The 6,000-nt window shown below is 44.8% G+C and overlaps 1 pseudogene; it reads left to right on the forward strand.

Annotated features, from left to right (window-relative positions):
* The window catches only part of LOC132007185 (ferritin light chain-like), a 38,154-nt pseudogene extending 32,929 nt beyond the window's left edge, over positions 1-5,225 (forward strand).
* The last annotated feature ends 775 nt before the right edge of the window (positions 5,226-6,000 follow it).

Below are 6,000 nucleotides of genomic sequence, written 5' to 3' on the forward strand. Positions count from 1 at the left end.
TTGGGGGGGGGGGCCCTCTTTTCTGAATCTGACATCTGCCTTCCTGAATACTCCTGCATCTGTTCTGTGGTTTTCTTTTCTTCTTTTTGTTATATAAAAAAAGAGAGATTTCAAAAAATTATCTTCGTTCCTGGAAAAAAAAAAAGAAGAAGAAGAAAGAAAGAAAGTAAAGAAAAATAGGTCTTTCTGAATTCCCAGTACTGGAGCTCTGTTCTTTATATATCTACTTGTTCCATTGTTAAATAAACCCACATATTTAAGGGTGACACATCCTAACTAATGCGTTGTCAGGCCCATGTACCTTGCTAAAAATGGACCTTGGTGACTACTGTTCCCATTATTTTCAAAGAAATAATTTGATTATTTTTATTCTGCTTCTCTCTACCACCACTCACAAGGAAATGGTTATCTCTGTACAAAAAACATTTTTAAACAAGCTGAGAGCTGCAACATGTACAGACAGAAAATTTTCTTAAACACATCTGTATAAGTCACACACACATACTCACTGCCTTGTGAAAATTAGCTTTAAATTTGCAATCAATGCTCTTCTGCAGGAAAACTGCTTTCTGTTCAACCTCTTACAATATTATGTGCATCCCTACATCTTACTTTGTGCAGACCTGAATATCTCCCAGAAAAAGGATAATTTAATAAAAGCGGGCGATATGAATCACCCAGGGACAATTTGAATTATTATCTGTAGATAATTCATTATGCACATATTTCTAGTGAGATTCTTAAATCAGCAGGGCTTCTTAATCAGAGACTTTCAAATTTTCTCTGTAATAACTGAAGACTTGACCCATAAATCAGCAAATAGGCCAGCAGGCTCGCCACATGCTTCACATTTCTTCTTGGGAGAAAAAGACACTTAATTATCCTGAGGTCACAGAAGAAGGGAAAAATGGACATGAAAGTTGTTCAGGGTTTTATAGCAAAGTATAACTAATTTCAGCATTGTCTTAAAAGTAAGCTTGTGAAAAGAAGCCAAGGAAAATGTTTGAAATCAACTGATGTGTTTTATGCAGAGAAAGATATTTTCAATGTTTACAGGAACAATCTTACCAGCCAACCCCATTTCCCATTTCCAGTAAGTTGACTGTCCCAAATTTGAATATTTTTTTCATGTTACCTGTTTTGCAAATTAAATCTTTAAAATGGAAGACACAGGAATGTAAGATTTATTTTAATCCCTTAATGGAATGTTAATAAAGGGATCGAGTTTATCCTTTATTTCTAGTATCTTGCCTTACCCCTCCTTCACTAGAACCTCTTTTTTTTTAAGATTTTATTTATTTATTTGACAGAGAGAGAACACAAGTAGGCAGAGAGGCAGGCAGAGAGAGAGGAAGGGAAGCAGGCTCCCCACTGAGCAGAGAGCCCGATGCAGGGCTCAATCCCAGGACCCTGAGATCATGACCTGAGCCAAAGGCAGCGGCTTAACCCACTGAGCCACCCAGGCACCCTCACTAGAACCTCTTGGTTATGACTCTGTCCTCCTCCTATTCTTCAGGTCTTATTTCTTCCACCTCCCATGGTAGAAAGCTGCTCTTCATGAAGGACCCCATAGTGATCTAACAGTGCAGTGCAAACCTGGCGAGGAACTTCATGGGACATGGCCCCAGAAGACTTGGGTTTGAGTACCAGTGCCCATTAGCACTTCCTGGGGGATGCCATTGGTGGGATGCCCAGATAGCCTTCTCTTGACTGGTTTGCTCATCCCTTGGCTGCTGTCAGTATAGGCAGCAAACTGCTCAGGACTATCTTCTTCTCTGGGAAATTGCTCTCGGACAAATGGGAGTCCCTTCTAAGCAGGATGACAAGGTTCCCCCTCCCCTTCCAGGAGCAGCCATTAGCCAATGAGTGACTGATGCGAGAGAGTACCAAAGGCCAACCATCTCCAGGGAGGACCAGTTCCCTGGGGCTTTTAGTGTCCCCGGGCTCCCATGGGATCTGGCAGAAATCAGCCTCCAGTCTAGACCACATCCTTGCTTAGCTCTCTTCCTCTGCCCTCTCCCACTTCCCCTTCCCTGTGGAAGAGCGCCTGATCAGTGAACTGCCTAAACAAGAACCTGTGCTTCAAGCTCCACTCGGGAAGCCGACTGCGGATGCACTGGGACCCCAGACTCTCACTTCACATGTCTGGTAGCAATTCCCTCACATGTGAAATGATGACAATAACACACACCCCACAGGCCCGTTGCGTGGGTTAAATGAGAAAACCTGGGTTAAAAAAAAAAACAAAACAAAACAAAACCCTGCTCACTTGAAGTGCTATTCAAATTTAAAGGATTATTATGACCTCATGTAAATATCAGACTGTGTAGACCACCTCTCCCACAGTTGGGGTGGAGGGCAGTGGACCATAGTCAAAGAGCTTCCTCCCTCCGCCTCTGGTTTCCCACTTCCTTCCCTAGGTCTCCGTTGCTGGCTGCTACCCCTCTGAACAGCCTCCACACCGGACAGCACCTGCAGCCAGGGAGAAGCTCAGGCCACCCTCTCCAGTTCCAAGCACAAGCTGAGGTTCTCTATATACTGGAGACTCCCAGCCCTCGATCTCCAGCTCTGGCAGCTCTCTAGAACATCAGACTCGCAGTTCTAGTGACTATTTGACAACCCCATGTGGCCATGGGACAGACATCAGACTTAACATGGTCAAAGCATGACTCTTGATTCCCCACCTGTCAGTCGGCTTCCCCATTGTTACCTTTCCCATCTCCCTAAATAGCAGCCTAAATAGCTGCCTTCCAGAGAACGGCTCAAGCCGGAACTCTAGGAACCATGCTCGATTCCTTTTATTCTTTCACCCTTTATGTCCAATCCATTGGTAAGCTCCGCCAACTCTTCGTCCAAATTCCACTTCTCTCCATCTCCACTACCACTGACGTAATCCAAGTCACCATCATCTTACTTGAACCACTGCACCCAGACAAATCCTCTTATATAGTATTAAGATCCTGTCACTGACTTGCTTAAAACCTTCAAATGGCTTACTACCATTCTTAGAGCAAGCTCCCTCTGTCTCTGTCTCTATCTCCCTCCCCCTTCTCTTTCTCTCTTTTCCTTTCCTTTCCCTCCATCACCTACCTAATAAGCGCGCGCGCACACACACACACACACACACACACACACACACACACACACACACTATACTACAGCCACATTGCTTTCTCCTTATTCTTTGCAGATACCAAAATCATTCTTGCCTCAGTGTCTTTGCATTTGCTCTGTCTTCAGCCAGGAGTGTCCTTCCCCAAGCTTCCATGACTGTCTCGTTTTGGTCATTTAAAGTTTGCTTTACTCTTCTAATTTAAAGTAGTTACCTGGGGATACTCTGTCACATTCACCATAATCTTCTGGAAATCCCTTCTCACTTACTCTTTCTTGTTTACTGGTCCATTTGTGCATTATCCATCTTCCTCCCAACTGTTAAGTTCCAAGAGAGCAGGATTCTTGTTTATTTCGTTCACAGCTATATCCCAGAGGCCTAAACCAGTGTCTGTTACATAGTAGATGGTCACTCAATACAGCTTTTAGCTGACTAGATTCATGGATGAATGAATGAATGAATAAATGAAGCACTGGACGCAAGCTTGGGTTCTAGCTCAGCTATACCATTGGCTAGCCGTCAGAACTTGGACAAGTTAAATGAGCCCTTCAAGGGCATTTTGGGTGGCACTTGCTAGGCTGGTGCTGAAGGGGAAATAGGTAACTGAGGTTTAAACTTCCCAGCATGCATCGGGGCCTTAAAACCTCCTTCTCCTGACTCCTAAACTCACTCTGCAGTACATATGGTAAAAGCTTAACCATGGGGTAATGTGGCCAATTGTTCTGCTTTGCCCAGGACTTCAACTCTGTGGGCACATGAGACTTTCAGTGCTAAAACTGAGATCATCCTAGGCAAAGTGGCACAGTCTGTCACCTCCTGTGAGCCCTAGTAGAAAACCTTCAGCTCCAGGCCATGGAGCACCCTGGAGGAAACTCAGTAAGAAAGGCAGTGTCTGAGGGGCAAGAGGGGTTGGTGAGGAGCTTCACAGGGTGCCGTGAGAGTAGGAAATGTCCTTGGACAGGTTTGGATCCTGTTGAGTTTTATTATTGTTGTTATTGTTGTTCTACTACGTAGTTTGGGAAAGTTTCAGCTAGAGAAATGAGCAAGAAGAGTACAAAGAACTTGCTTTATTATTCTCTCCCTTTGTTTCCCTTTTTCTGAACTATTTGAGAGCAGACTACATCTTTAGGCTTCTTAACCCTTTCACATTTCAATGTGTATATCCTGAGAACAAGGATATAGTTCTTATGTGACCACAATTCAAATTTAGGAAATTTAACATTGACACAGTACTTTTGTTTAATCAACAGTCTATGTTCTAAACAAATCAATTGTCCCCAAAAGAAAACATTCATTCCAGGATCCAGTCCAAAATCACATACTGCATTTAGTTTTCATCTACTTTAGTCTCCTATTCTTAGTTTTTTGTGATAGGGACATTTTTGTAGGGAACATGACAATTATTTTATAGACTGTCCCTCAGGGGGCGCCTGGGTGGCTCAGTTGGTTGAGCAACTGCCTTCGGCTCAGGTCCTGATGAGCCCTGAGTTGGGCTCTCTCCTCAGTTGGGAGTTTGCTTCTCCCTCCCCCTGCCCTCCAACCCAATTTTGAGCCTAGCTCCTTATCACTGATTAACCATGAGCTCCAACATTCCTCAGTAGGCTATCCCTGGAGCGGGAGAGAGGCCCTCATAACCCCCCTGGTCAACGTGCATCTGCAGGCCTCCTTCACCTACCTCTTCTGGTATTTCCACTGGGACGATGTGACTCTGGAAGGTGTGGGACATTTCTTCGGTGAGCTGGCTGAGGAGAAGACCCAGGGCGCCCAGCGTCTCCCGGACATGCGAAACCAGCCGGGCCGTGGCGCCCTCTTCCAGGATGTGCAGGAGCCGTCCCCGGGGGGTGGGGTGGGGGTGTAATGTAGTAAAGCCGCAGATGCCAGGGAAGCCGCCCTGGTTCTGGAGAAGAACCAGAAACAGGCCTGTTTGGGTCTGCATGCCCTGGGTTCCGCCCGCACAGACCCCCAGCCTTGTGACTTCCCGGAGATCCACTTCCTGCAAGAGGAGGGGAAACTCATCAAGAAGATGGCAACCAGCTGACTCACCTCCGCAGGCTGGCCGGCCCCCAGGCTTGGCGAGTATCTCTTCGAGAGGCTGACCCTCGAGCACCACTAGGAGTCTCTGAAGCTCAGCAGTCTTTGAGGGACCCCTCTGGCTCACGCTGGTGCCAAGGCTTGTGCCCTGAGCCTCTCCCTGAAGCCACTAGGCAGCTTTTCAACCACCCAGGAGCCCTCTCCCCACCCGTGGACCAAATGAAAACAATAAAGCTTTTTGCAGGGGAAAAAAAAAAAAAGAATGTCCCTCAGTTGAGATCTTCCTTACTTTTAGAACCAGAATAATAACATCCACCACACAGGATTAAATAAGATTCATTCCTAATTATAATTTAAATAAATAAGATAGAATTTAAGATAAAAAATATAAAGGTCTATGCAGATATAAATCAATGTTTATATTCTTGATAATGATATTCAGTATCAAAGTTGAACTTGAGAAGCAAGTGACCTGAGACCCACTGAATCAAAAATTCAGAGAGTGGGGTCGACATCTCTATTTTAACAAGCCTTCCAGGTGATTCCAGCAGTCTAAAGTTTGAGAACCACTGTTATCATGGATTAAATGATGTGATTTATGTATCTCACTGGCACAATGCCAAGCAATCACATCACAGAATAACTGTATGGTAATTATTAGCTCCCTCCTCTGCCTTCTCCACTGCGTACAACCCACTCGACACACAGAAGTGTGGATGCACGTGCACACACACACACACACACACACACACACCAATCAATAATTGTTTGGATACTGTACATGAAAAAAACAACCCACTACTATTTCAAAATTACATACATTAAGAGCTTGAAGTATACCTATAAAACTTCATATG

The sequence above is a fragment of the Mustela nigripes genome, chromosome X (assembly GCF_022355385.1).
Source record: "Mustela nigripes isolate SB6536 chromosome X, MUSNIG.SB6536, whole genome shotgun sequence".
Classification (NCBI taxonomy): domain Eukaryota; kingdom Metazoa; phylum Chordata; class Mammalia; order Carnivora; family Mustelidae; genus Mustela; species Mustela nigripes.